This window comes from Pseudophryne corroboree, chromosome 10 (genome assembly GCF_028390025.1).
Source record: "Pseudophryne corroboree isolate aPseCor3 chromosome 10, aPseCor3.hap2, whole genome shotgun sequence".
In the NCBI taxonomy this organism is placed as follows: domain Eukaryota; kingdom Metazoa; phylum Chordata; class Amphibia; order Anura; family Myobatrachidae; genus Pseudophryne; species Pseudophryne corroboree.
Window position 1 is genome coordinate 244554436 of NC_086453.1, and position 14540 is coordinate 244568975.

Sequence of the window (14540 nt, forward strand, 5' to 3'; positions counted from 1 at the left end):
GAAGACACTGAAGAAAGGTAAAGTCCAAATAGCAATGGTAGCCGGAATGGAATTGGGATGGACTGGATCTTACAAAGTCACTGGAATGAAGGAGCTTAGCACAGAGCTGTTACTTCCTGGAAAGAGACTGTTGTACTGATGATTCATGAGAGCCAGAGGCTGGAAGATAAACCCCTGGGTTAACTGGGATAGGCTGAATGGAATCAGGTGGTGCAGGGAAGCTCAGACAGGTATGGGTCATTAGGTCGACCACACTTAGGTTGACAGTCATTAGGTTGACCACTATTGGTCGACATGCATTAGGTTGACATGGTCACTAGGTCGACATGTTCATTAGGTCGACATGAACAAGGTTGACATGGAAAAAGGTTGACATGAGGTTTTTTTAAACTTTTTTTGGTGTCGTTTTCTTCATAAAGTGACGGGGAACCCCAATTAGTGCACTCGCTTCAATCGCCATGCTTCGGGCAAGGTGACTATTCCCAATCGTAGTCCACATGGATCGTAAAGTATGAAAAAGTTCAAAGAATGAAAAAAAGTGAAAAACGCATGTTGACATTTTTCCATGTTGACCTAGTACATGTCGACCTAGTGACCATGTTGACCTATTGCATGTCGACCAATAGTGGTCGACCTAATGACTGTCTACCTAATGACCATATCCCACTCAGACAGTCACAAGATTGGCTGTGTTGCAGTCAGGTGATCAGGACTTGTCACAGCAGTACTCCTGGCTTAAGCTCAGATGTGGCTTGAGGCCTAGTAGGCCCAAACACTAGGATGCAGACAATATGAATAAACACATTTAGAATTTATACACATTATGCTGAGAGAACTATGCAGGAACAGCATGTACAGACTTCCAGCTGGATGTGATGAACAGAGAGCCCAGTTGCTGAACACTGGATCTTTGCAATTACACAGAGGAATTTCTACTCAGGTGCTGATCTGTAAGTAATCAAGACTGCAGTTAGTATGTGAAGCAGATGCATGTTTGCAGAATATGGGGGCAGATGTATTAACCTGGAGAAGGCATAAGGAAGTGATAAACCAGTGATATGTGCAAGGTGATAAAGGCACCAGCCAATCAGATCCTAACTGTTAATTTACATATTGGAGCTGATTGGCTGGTGCCTTTATCACCTTGCACATATCACTGGTTTATCACTTCCTTCTGCCGTCTCCAAGTTAATACATCTGCCCCATGCTGAGGTATGACACAGAACATAAGAAATTCAGCCAGGATTGTGACACCATCGACTAAATCTTTACTTAAACAAAGCAAAAAAACACTAAGACTAAAACTAAATATAAATTCCTTGTCAAACTCATCCCTGGAAGTAGGGTTTTACATTTTTAAAGAACAATTATGTGTTCTAGATATTTACAGAAAATAAATATGACCTGCTGTGACAGAAATAGGATTGTGTATTGCACTTGTTTGTTCTAACAAACTTAAGGCATTAATTTGTAAATGATATACAGGAGTACTACTGTCAGACAGACTCAGTGTGTAACACATTCTTAGCCTACTGAGCCTAGTTTACTAAACACATAGATAAAGGTGTGCAAACTAGTCAAGGCGATTGTAGACAAATGTTCTTCAGCAAAATCCATTACAGTATCATTAAACTGCAAACGTTATGACTAAAACATTGACTAAAATGAAACAAAAATGAAAACAGAAATCCACTGACTAAATCTTGACTTAAATGAAGCAAAAGAAAAAGACTAAACTAAATACAATTTTAAGATAGCAACTAAGACTAAAACTAAATTGAAAATCCTTGTCAAAAGTAACACTGCCTGGAACTGGGTAATTAGTACTTGCTTCCATCCCCCTCTCGTCGCCAGTGTGTACATTGCAGTGTGTACCATTAAACTTTACTTTTTTTTTTTATCATTACTGTTTAACCTTCCCTGGGTTATTATAGAGGTCCAATTGAGTGAAATTTATAAGTTACCCTGTTTTTCAGCAAATTAAACTACTTATTTTATTTAAATATTTTGGGGTGGAGGATGAGAGTTCAGTTTTGATTACTGTGGCATTTACTTTCTATCTGTGCCAGCCACTTTGAGAGCTCACCATGACAATCTCCAGTTAGTAAATCAATGCATGTAGGGGGTAATTCCAAGTTGATCGCAGCAGGATTTTTGTTAGCAACTGGGCAAAACCATGTGCACTGCAGGGGGGCAGATTTAACATGTGCAGAGAGAGTTAGAGTTGGGTGGGGTGTCTTCAATCTGCAATCTAATTTGCAGTGTAAAAATAAAGCAGCCAGTATTTACCCTGCACAGAAATAAAATAACCCACCCACCTCTAACTCTTTCTGCACATGTTATATCTGCCCCCCCTGCAGTGCACATGGTTTTGCCCAATTGCTATCAAAAATCCTGCTACGATCAACTTGGAATTACCCCCGTAGTGTTTATATACCTATTTGTCACCTGAAGTTTAAATATTAATCTATGCATACTCACTTTGTTTATAGCAAGAGTTGTTACTGTATGCTAGTTAGTTGAGTATTATATAAAAAATGTTTTTTTTTAAATATATATATATATATATATATATATATAAATGTCACTAAATATATTCTATAGAGTGTAGACACTCCACTGGTAACTTAAGTACTACATGTCTGCTGACAGTGGGGGTAATTCCAAGTTGATCGCAGCAGGATTTTTGATAGCAATTGGGCAAAACCATGGCCCTCATTCCGAGTCGTTCGCTCGTTCTTTTTTTTCGCATCGCAGTGAAAATCAGCTTAGAGCGCATGCGCAATGTTCGCACTGCGACTGCGCTAAGTAATTCTGCTATGAAGAAAGGATTTTTACTCACGGCTTTTTGTTCGCACCGGCGAACGTAGTGTGATTGACAGGAAATGTGTGTTACTGGGCGGAAACACGGCGTCTTATGGGCGTGTGGCTGAAAACGCTACCGTTTCCGGAAAAAACGCAGGAGTGGCCGGAGAAACGGGGGAGTGTCTGGGCGAACGCTGGGAGTGTTTGTGACGTCAAACCAGGAACGACAAGCACTGAACTGATCGCACAGGCAGAGTAAGTCTGGAGCTACTCTAAAACTGCTAAGTTTTTTTTGTTCGCAATATTGCGTAAACTTCGTTCGCACTTTTAAGATGCTAAGATACACTCCCAGTAGGCGTAGACTAAGCGTGTGTAACTCTGCTAAATTCGCCTTGCGACCGATCAACTCGGAATGAGGGCCCATGTGCACTGCAGGGGAGGCAGATATAACATGTGCAGAAAGAGTTAGATTTGGGTGGGTTATTTTATTTCTGTGCAGGGTAAATACTGGCTGCTTTATTTTTACACTGCAAATTAGATTGCAGATTGAACACACCCCACCCAAACTCTAACTCTCTCTGCACATGTTATATCTGCCTCCCCTGCATTGCACATGGTTTTGCCCAATTGCTAACAAAAATCCTGCTGCAATCAACTTGAAATTACCCCCAGTGTTAGTTAAGAAAGACTGCATTTAGTCTTAAGAAAGACTGCATTTAGGGTTATATGGTACAAGTACCCTGTGATATACATCCAGTCTTTACTGTGCATTGTTATATCTATTGAGTGTATAGCTATACATAGTACTACTCTGTATTGCTAGTCCAGTGCAGTTTTATTGCATGTCATAATTTCTGCATTGTACAATATGACTACGTGTGTGTGCATATAGCTGCTGTGTGACGTCTATTTCGTGTATCTCACTCACATTGCTGTCCCTATATTCTATAACCTGAGGGGGCTAAGTGCGTCAGGTCTATCGTTTAATATATGTAGTTCACAGGATATACTCAGTGTGTATTTTTCTCTGTGATTTTTAGTCACGATATACCTCTTGAATTCCTTGTTTGTGCTGATACACTACACAGGGGGTTCTTGTCAGGTATTGTGCTGCTGATATGTACTGTGTTGCCTTGCATTGAGCTTGCTAATATATCAGCTACAAAGGGCAATGGGCCTGAGGCTGATCCCACATTGCGTGGTAATGATGCTGCAGACACATTTGAGGAAAATATAGCAGCTGAGGGTTCAGGTTCTGGAGGATCCTTACCCCCAAGTTGGATTATAGCAACGGAGGTTCAAAATGACCCACCTTGGGCCTCCTTCTCCACGCTATTGCATATGCTGGTAACTAGACTAACGCCCCCTATGGGACCTCCTGTGCCAGTACAAACGCTTATGTTCCCCACGGTTAATCCGCCATGGGCAGATCAACTGTCTGCTCAGTTACAGCAATTGAACCAATCACTGACTACTCAGAAGTCTAACCCTCGCCCGCCTAAGACCAAGGGGTCCTCTAAGCGGGCCATTACTTACTCACAATCCACCAACGTCCCAGATTCCTCGTCTGATGAGTATGGCATATATACTGACCCCACAGATTCTGATCCCGACGCTTCTGATGGGGAATCTGTTTCACAGGTGGATGTTCCTGACTTGTTGGAGGCTATCAGGACCATTCGTCAAATTACTGATGACCCGGAGCCTGATGTTGCCCCTAAGAAACCGGACAGGTTTAAACGTCAGAAAGTGGTTAAACAAGTTTTACTTCATTCTGACCATTTAGTTGAAATACGTCAGGAATCCTGGGAAAATCAAGGAAAGAAATTCATGCCTCACAAGAAGATGCTGGCTCGCTACCCCCTTGCAGCGGAGCTAAGTAAAAATTGGGAAACACCCCCGCCAGTGGATTCGCAGGTGGCGCGGCTGGTCGTATCCTCAGCTCTGCCGGTAACTACTGTCACGTCTCTGAAAGAACCGACAGATAAGCGTGTGGAGGGTTGTTTAAGGGCATTTTATACCCTAACTGGTGCTGCGCATTGGCCCACCATTGCAGCGACATGGGCTGCAGAGACTGTTGGATCATGGGTTCAGGAGCTGGAGGCGGAGTTGCCTTCCAACACTTCTGATCATGCTAGATAATGTCTGTCTTATATTGTCACAGCTTCTCATTACATTAAGGAGGCTGCTTCTGATGCCGGTATTCTGGCGGCCAAGGCTTCTACCATGTCCATTTTGGCTCGCCGTATTCTCTGGTTACGGTCCTGGTCTGTGGATTTGGACTCTAAGAAAACCCTGGAGGTACTCCCTTTTAAGGGAGACATTCTTTTTGGAGAAGACCTCAGCAAGATAGTGGCTGACTTAGCTTCTGCTAAAACAGCATGTCTACCTAGTACTGCTCCTTCAGTGCCGAAGACTAAGAGTACTCCATTTCGCTCCTTTCATCCTTCAGGGAAAGCAAAAGGTCAGGTGTACCCGAAACAGGATCGCATTTCCAAACCCAATAAGCCCAAACCCACACGGGCCTGGTCTGCCCATCAGCCTTCTTCCAAAACTGACAAGCCTGCCGCATGATGGGGCGGGCCTCCCTCTGGGGGATCCCAGGGTGGGGGGCTGATTTCTAGGGTATACCCAGGAATGGTTGAGGACCACTTCCGATGCTTGGGTACGGGAAGTCATCACTCGAGGTTACGCCGTATCCTTCAAGAATTGTCCCCCTCATCGATTTTGCTTGACAGACATCCCTTCAGATCAGGTGAAGGCAAGGAACCCTTCATTCGGTAGTACAGTCCCTCCTGAACACAGGTGCCTCTGGCTCAGAGAGGCAAGGGGTACCATTCACCGCTGTTCCTAGTCCCGAAACCGAACGGGTCCTCATGGCCCATTCTCAACCTCAAGTACTTGAACAAATTTGTGAGGGTCTCCAAGTTTTGTATGGAAACTCTTCGCTCTATTGTTCTGACATTGGAACCTGGTTATTATATGGTCTCCCTGGACATACAGGATGCTTACCTGCATATTCCCATTGCAGTGTTGCATCAGCAATACCTGAGGTTTGCGGTTGGCAACCTCCATTACCAATTTCGGGCGTTACCTTTTGGTTTTCACCAAGGTCACGGCGGTAATGATGGCTGTACTCCGCCGTCAAGGGGTCAGGATCCTACCGTACCTGGACGACTTGTTGATCCTGGCAAATTCCCCAGAAAGTCTCCTATGCCATCTGGATCAGACTATCCAGTTTCTGCAAGCCCACGGGTGGCTCATCAACTGGAAGAAATCTTCCCTGGTCCCTGCTCAGAGCATGGTGCACCTGGGGGCGTTGTTGGACACTCACAACCAGCGGTTGTTCTTGTCTCAGGAGAAAGTCCTCAAGATTTAGGACAGGATTTGATGCTTCCTATCTCGTCAATACATTCGGCAATGCAAGTGCTAGGTCTCATGGTGTTTGCTTTCGACATGGTGGAGTTCGCTCAGTTCCATTCCCGCCCTCTGCAGAAGCTAATTCTTGCCAAGTGGGATGGCCGGCCTTAACGGATCAGGTCTCACATGATCTCCTTGTCTTCGGAGGTCCGTCTGTCACTGAGCTGGTGGCTTTTGGATCTCCAACTGGGTCCTTCTGACGATGGATGCCAGTCTGAGAGGTTGGGGCATGGTGTTGTAGCAACACTCCCTTCAGGGTCGGTGGACCAAGGAGGAGTCTCTCCTCCCGCTAAACATTCTGGAATTGCGGGAGGTGTTCAACTCATTGAACTTGGCCCAGCATTTAATACAGAACAGACCTGTTCATGTACAGTCAGACAACGCCACCACGGTGGCATACATCAATCATCAAGGCGGCACTTGAAGCCGCATGGCAATGAGGGAAGTATCACGGATTCTTCAGTGGGCGGAACGCCATCTGCCATACATATCGGCAGTGTTCATTCCGGGGGTCCTAAACTGGGAAGCGGTCTTTCTCAGTTGTCAGGACATACACGCTGGAGAGTGGAGCCTCCATCCAGAAGTGTTTCAACTCCTCGTGGACAGGTGGGGCCTGATGGCGTCTCAACACAATCACAAGGTTCCGGTCTTCGGAGCAAGGACAAGGGATCCTCAAGCAGCATTCGTGGACGCACTGGCAATTCCATGGAACTTTCAGCTGCCATATGGGTTCCCTCCGGTGTCACGTCTGCCCAGAGTAATAAGGAAGTTCAAGCAAGAAGGAGGAATCCTACTTCTTATCGCTCCCACGTGGCCCAGACGGCATTGGTTTTCAGACCTTCAGGGTCTCTCGATAAGAGCGTCCTCTTCTACTTCTACAACGCCCAGATCTCTTCGTTCAGGGCCCCTGTGTATATCAGGATTTGGCCCGGTTGGCTTTGACGGCGTGGCTCTTGAAGCTTCCGTCTTGAGGGCCAAAGGATTTTCTGAGGCGGTCATTCAAACCATGTTGAAGGCCCAGAAACTGGCTTCTGCTCGCATTTACCATAGGGCCTGGAATTCTTACTTTGCTTGGTACTCATCTAACAATCATGACACTTACAAGTTTAGTACGGCCAAACTTTTGGCCTTTCTACAACAGGGCCTAGACTTGGGCATTTGTCTGGCCTCCATCAAGGTCCATATTTCTGCCTTGTCGGTTTGGTTCCAGAGAAAAATTGCGACTTTACCTGATGTACATACGGTCACTCAGGGTGTGTTGCGGATTCAACCTCCCTATATCCCGCATGTGTCCCCTTGGGACTTGTCGGTGGTTTTGGAGGCGTTGCAAGGGTCTCCGTTTGAGCCTCTTGAATCTGCAGACCTTAAGTGGCTTTCTCTTAAGGTATTGTTTCTGCTGACTATTGCCTCTGCTAGAAGGGTGTCGGATTTGGGTGCCTTGTCTTGTAGGTCACCATATCTTATTTTTCACCGTGATCGGGTGGTTCTTAGAACATGTCCCGGGTATTTACCTAAGTTGGTGTCTTCTTTCCACCTTAATCAGGAGATTGTGGTTCTGGCCTTTGCCACTCCTGATTTGTCTTCCAAAGTGCGGTCTTTGGATGTGGTACGGGCTCTCCGTATCTACGTGAAGAGAACTGCCTCCATCATGAAAGTTGGATTCTCTCTTTGTTCTGTTTGGTTTTCACAAATGTGGCTGGCCTGCTCACAAGCAGACCCTGGCCAGATGGATTAGAATGGTGATTGCATATGCTTATGTACAGGCTGGCCTTCCAGCTCCTGCTACCATAAAGGCCCATTCTACTCGGTCGGTTGGACCTTCTTGGGGGGCCCGCCGTGGTGCGGCCCTTGCACAATTGTGCAAGGCGGCTACGTGGTCCTCAGTGAACACATTCATAAGGTTCTATGCATTTGTTACTTCCGCCTCCCAGGATGCTTCCTTTGGACGCTGGGTACTTGTGCCCGCTACAGTGCATCCCCTCCCATAAGGAACTGCTTTAGGACATCCCCAATGTCATTCCCTGTGGAGCCCAGTGTACCCCGCAGCAGAAAATTAGATTTATGGTAAGAACTTACCGTTGTTAAATCTCTTTCTGCGAGGTACACTGGGCTCCACAGGGCGCCCACCCTGACAAACTTAGCTTCTTTGGGTTGGTATGGCATTAGCCGCTGACACTTTCGCCTGTCGTGAGAATGTGGTGTATGTGGCTACTAACAGTTGTCGTCTTTTTTGACTGCTACTGCATTGGACTGGTTAACAAAAACTGAGCTCCTGTGCACGGAGGCGGGGTTATAGAGGAGGCGGCGCTAGGTATTCTGGGAAGAAGGTCAAAGCTTTGAGCCTGTTGGTGCCTCGGATCAAGATCCTACTCTACACCCCAATGTCATTCCCTGTGGAGGCCAGTGTACCTCGCAGAAAGAGATTTAACAACGGTAAGTTCTTACTATAAATCTCGTTTTTATTTTTAATGTACTTATCTATAAAAGTTCATATTGCTCCTAATATGCCATTTAGACACACAAAGTCCACAATTACTTGCACGTTTGTTTAACAGTCTCTGTCTATCAGCACCTGTCTTGTCTCATGTATGCAATGAAGAGATTTGATGCTGAGTTTTATTTTTGAAATTGTCTACTTTGTAAGTAACTCACATTGGCTGTGATTCCGAGATGGACACAGCAGAGTAGCAGATGAAATGATGCTAATGTTGTATCTGATGGGCTATCTATTGAGATGCTCTCTGGCGGCAGCTGTTCTCATCCATCACCACCCAGAAACACCTATCAGAATCGTACTGATCTCCATGCAATTACGATCTGCATCCCCCAGCATTTCCTATCGGGACATATGTACAGAGGAAAAATATTTTGCACTTGAGCCCGATGTCTCTCCTCCAGCCACCTCTGAATTACCCCCATAATCACAGCGCTCACATAATGTGTTTTAAATGATATATACGTTTCGTGCAGTTTCCAAGATTATGATAAGAAACATTGAATGCAGTATTTTCAGGCTTAGAAAGTGCATTATAATTGTGTAAGGAAGTAGAAACATGTTTGAATACACTCCCCAGCTAGTGGACTAAGGGGAGTTCAATGGTGCTTTGTTTCTTCTGATTCTAATTCTTCCCATGTCGGTTGCTTGAATAATAGTAGCACCATATATTCACGTTATAATAGTCAAGATGGTTGCGTAATATCTCTTTACCCTTTTTCATGAAATTAATAAACCCAAAAGACATCTTCATTCCCAGTAAAAATTTATCTTTTAACACCTAAAAAATGTAAATGGAAACAATCTAACTATTGCAATACTGTAGTTACAATCTCAGATACAATATATTAATTGTCTACAGTGTATTTCTCATGTTTTAAACCATCTGAAGCTCAGAAAGGTACCCTACAGTGTCCTGGGATTGCATAATCATTATTCTTCCCATTACCCATTGCTTATGGCAAATATCTTTTGTGTAGATAATTGTTTCATTTTCTAAATGGACATTGTCACTTGTAGAACTGCTGGTTGAAAGTGGATTTTAAACATGGGCATTTTCATTCACTTTTGGTTTTAAATACTGTTACTCAGTTTGTTTGCAATTTATAAATCTCTACTTCCTTTGTCATTGTCTGTTATTGAGGTTTTTTTTTTTGCCTGTTATCAAAGCAAAGGAAAATTTGCAATTTCCCTACTCTTTAGAATACTGTGAGTGGTATATACTATAAATTATTCAGGCAGGTAATTACCCTGTTATTTTCAATATATTTTTTTTTATTTTGAAATAGTGATTGTCATTGCAGGGGGAATACTTTCTTTTCATATCTCAGAGTGAGAATAGCCATATTATTATCCATATTGGACATGTAAACTATAAAACAGCACAGTACTTGTCATAAATGAACAATGACTACATCTACAGTATTACTACCTTAAACAAAACCACACACAATTTTTAAAGTAGGTATTCCTGCAATGATTTTGCAACTAAATTATATTATAGCAGCAGAGGCGTAACCAGGGCCGGTTCTTGGCCTTGTGGCGCCCCGGGCAAAATATAGGGGCGTGGCTTCAAATGGGGGCGTGGTCACAACGCTGAAAGAAAAATAAAAATAAAAAAAAGTATACTTACCATCCCCGTTCCTGATCCAGATCGCTGCAGACCCCCTCCGCCGGCGGCGCCGCTCTTCTCCTCTCCTCTCTTCGATCTATGGGAGAGACGTTATTACGTCTCTCCCATAGAACAGCATAGACACTAGAGGTCAATTATGACCCCTAGTGTCTGTGCCACTATGCTGTGCGGTGCGCGATGACGTCATCGCACATCGCACAGCAAAGGTCCTCTACATTAAGGGAAACTAGACCGTAGCGTCTAGTTTCCCTTCATGGAGAGGACCTTTGCTGTGCGGTGCGCGATGACATCATCGCGCACCGCAGAACTAAGGTCCTCTCAATGAAAGGAAACTAGACGCTACGCGTCTGGTTCCCTTCAAAGCGGGGGGGCACAACAGGGCACTGCGGGGGGCACAGTGGCAGATCTTGCCCTGGTGCGGCGCCCTCCGGATGGCGCCGGCGCCCTCCGGAAGGCGGCGCCCCGGGCAAAAGTACCGATTGCCCGTGGCAAGAATTGCCACTGGGCGTAACTAGGGTTTTCGGAGCCCAGGGCAAGATGAGGAGTGACACCCACCCCCCCCCTCCTCCCCACCAAGAAAACAACAAAACCACAAAATGAAGAAATGAAGTATGTGTGCGGGCGCCGAAAAAATGTCCGTGGCCACGCATGAGAAGGGGTGTGGCCACATACCAGAAGGGGCATGGCCACTGAAAATGGGGTGTGCCAACATGACTATCACCTACCCCCTGTGTCGCCTCTCAGCACACTATCACCTACCCCTTGTGTTGACTCTCAGCACACCTTCATTCAATTTTTGCACAGTACGCAGGCAGAGTCCCCTTTTTATACAGTACCCACGCAGAGTCCCCTTTTTGCACAGTATGCACGCTGAGTCCCCTTTTTACACAGTACACAGTGCCAGATACACTATTGCCCCACAGTGCCAGATGCACAATTGCCCCACAGTGCCAGATACACAATTGCCCCACAGTGCCAGATACATATTGCCCCACAGTGGCAGATACACAGTGCCCCACAGTGCCAAATACACAGTGCCCCACAGTGCCAGATATACAGTACCCCACAGTGCCAGATACACAGTGCCCCACAGTGCCAGATACATACTGCCCAACAGTGCCAGATACACATTGCCTCAAAGTACCAGATACATGACCCCCCCCTCCCGCCCCCCCGATGGCTGCTGCTTACATCAACCTGGATATCCGCTCACTGTCACCGCTGCCGCTGGCCTCTGCTATGTGAGGGGAGGAGAGTGCAGTGCAGCACCTCTCCTGCCCCTCAATGCTCCATGAAGTCCAGTCTTCAGCAGCGGCTATCTTAAATGTGGCGCCGGTTTGTTAGCCAATCAGAGCTCGCGGATCGGCAGCCAATCAGGAGCCAGTCCACAATATCTTTTTTGCTAACGCCGCCGGAGACCAGACAGACACTCACACTGAGCAGTGAGAACATTGAGGGACAGGAGAGATGCTGCGCTCTCCTCCCCTCACATTGCAGCGTGACGGGGCAGAGCAACAGCGGGGGTGGGTGGGCATGACGCCCTGGCCGTCGGCGGCACCCTCCTCTGCTGGGTCTGCCAAGGCACCCAGGGCACATGCCCTGCTCAACCCCCCTTATTTATACCTCTGTATAGCAGTGGTTCTCATCTTGGTGCTTAAGGCATCCTAACAGTCCAGGTTTTAAGATATCCATTTTAAGCACAGATGGTTAACTTAAATTGACTGAGATGCTAATTAAGCCACCTGTGCCCAGGCCCACCACCAAGGGGGGACATTAAGAACTACAGTTCTGGGCCCACTTGGCAGCTCCTGATTGGCTGCCAGTTTGCAAGTTCCAATTGGCTCATGGTGGCCAGCTCTATAGTCAGAATACCATTGCAGTTCTGTCCCTCCGTGCCTGTTTGGTGGTGCGCAGACAGCTGGCCTGGCTCCCAATCCTCACTGCTGCCACACGGGCCCCCTCCAATGGTAAGCTTTGGGGGATGCAGGGGGGACTGGAAGGAGAGGCTGGTAGCAGTATTATGTGTCTGTCTAAGGGACTGTGTGTCTATGGTACTGTGTGCTCTGTGTGTCTATGGGGCAGAGTGTGTGTGTGTCTATGGGAGTGTGTGCTGTGTGTGCCTATGGGGCAGTGTGTGTGTGGCTATGGAGCAGTGTGTGTGGTGGGGGGCCCTACCTAATTTGTCAGTCCCAGACCCCTCCATTTCTGATGGCAGCCTTGTCTGTGCCCAAGCATGGTTATCCTTAAAACCTGGACCATTAGGGTGCCTTGAGGACCAAGTTTGGGAACCTCTGTACCATAGCATCAACCCTAATGACATAATAATTGCAGCGTTTAATTATGAAGAACAGTAACTGTATATATATTTTTATTTAATTTTAATGTAATGGTCAGAATGCAGTAACCATTTTAAAGACGTGGATACCTAGACAATATACTATAAAGTTTTTCCCTATGCTGTCAGCATTTCTTCCTATGTAAATTCTACCAGTCAGTGATCCAGGATAGCATGGAGATGTTAAACTATCTGAAAAGTAAAGTTCTCCTGCCCCCTTGTGGATGGAGGTATCCTTCAAGTCACACCTGGAAAGTTACATATTACTTCTTCTGCCATTTTGTAGTGGCGTCTAATGACTATGAATAATATGCAGTCAGTTTTCCTTGTTGACAATGTTGACATTCTTAATGTTGACCCAAGAATGTTGACTGTTATGTCAACATGGTTAAAATGTGTACCTAATAAATGTTGAGTCTGGAAAGTGTTAACATGGGCAGAATGTTAGCTTACAGTATAAAATGTCGACATTAGAGTTAGTGTTATGCTTAAGCTTGCCATACATTAGAATGACTCGCAAATGAGCGATGTTGCCAATGATTTCCCTTGAACTCCCCAGCAGTCCCGGACTCACGATATAGGGGGTCATTCTGACCTGATTACCCGCTGCCAGCGGCTGTCATTGCCTAGTGATCGCCTCTGCCTGATTGACAGGCAGAGGCGGTCGCTGGGCGGGAGGGGGCGGCATTTGGCCGCCATTTTGTGGGCGCGGTCCGGCCAGCGGAGGCGTGGCCGGGCCATGCGGGGGGCGGACCGCAGCCGCTGCGTGACGCCACACGCAGCCGCTGCGAGCCGGGCAGCGACGAGTAGCTCCCGGCCAGCACGCAAAAGCTGCGCTGGCCGGGAGCTACTCCTGAACTGCAAAATGCTGTTGTACTTCAGCGACGGGGCAGGGACTGACATGTGGGGCGGGCTAGCCCTATGGTGGGTGTCCCCCCGCATGTCAGTGTGGATGATCGTAGCTGTGCTAAATTTAGCACAGCTACGATCAACTCTGAATCACCCCCATAGTGCATACACATAAGGAAGATCTTTAAGATCTTGCTAACGATCTGAGGAGTAGCCACATCCAGGAGCATACTGTCATTGACGATAGCTTCAGATCTTACATGCAGCAGGTAAGACCTGAAGAAACATCAAACGACCCGTGGAACCGCGCATCAGATCATTATCGTTAGTGAAAACAGCACGATTTGCACAATTTCAAATAATTTATCATTCAGATGCATCAAAATCGTTCAATCATCCCTAAAATCGTTCTAATGTATGGCCAACTTTACAGTTACCTTCAAATCACATTATCGACATTGTGTGTATGTCGACAATTCATCTTTGTTCCTATGCTGATTAACATGTTGACATGTTCACTGTTGACATAAAGACCACGTTAACATTCTCATGTCAACATTACGAATGCAGATCTAATATACTGAACCCTGAGTCCACATCTCCACCTTTGCCCACAAAGCTAAATATTGCTCTTTTATTTGTCTGACTGGGTTCTGACTTGTACAGAATTTGAAGTATGTATTTCACCAGGAAAAACAGTCCTCAATCATTGCATATACTCTGCACACCAAAAAACTGCAACTCAATGATACATATTACAATCACTGGTACAGCAATGTGTGACACATTTAAACGCTGGCTTGTCAATTGTTAGACTCTAATTCACAATGTTTACAGTTAAGCATCTTTTTTCATCCATACTCTTTGCGCTGGTGTCTTGCACTTGCCTAATGTACGACATATCTATAACTCGCTGCTAACAGCTTCTGCTTCCGGCCTTGCCTCAGTATTTATGCAACTTTTTAACAGCTGCCATTTTTTATTTTTTTTCTTGTTTGGCTATG

The 14540-nt window shown here is 45.9% G+C and overlaps 1 protein-coding gene across 9 annotated transcripts in view; it reads left to right on the forward strand.

The window, feature by feature from the left end:
• Positions 1–14540, forward strand: part of NCAM1 (neural cell adhesion molecule 1) — a 513442-nt gene that overhangs the window by 471590 nt on the left and 27312 nt on the right. The gene's annotated exons all lie outside the window — the stretch shown is intronic.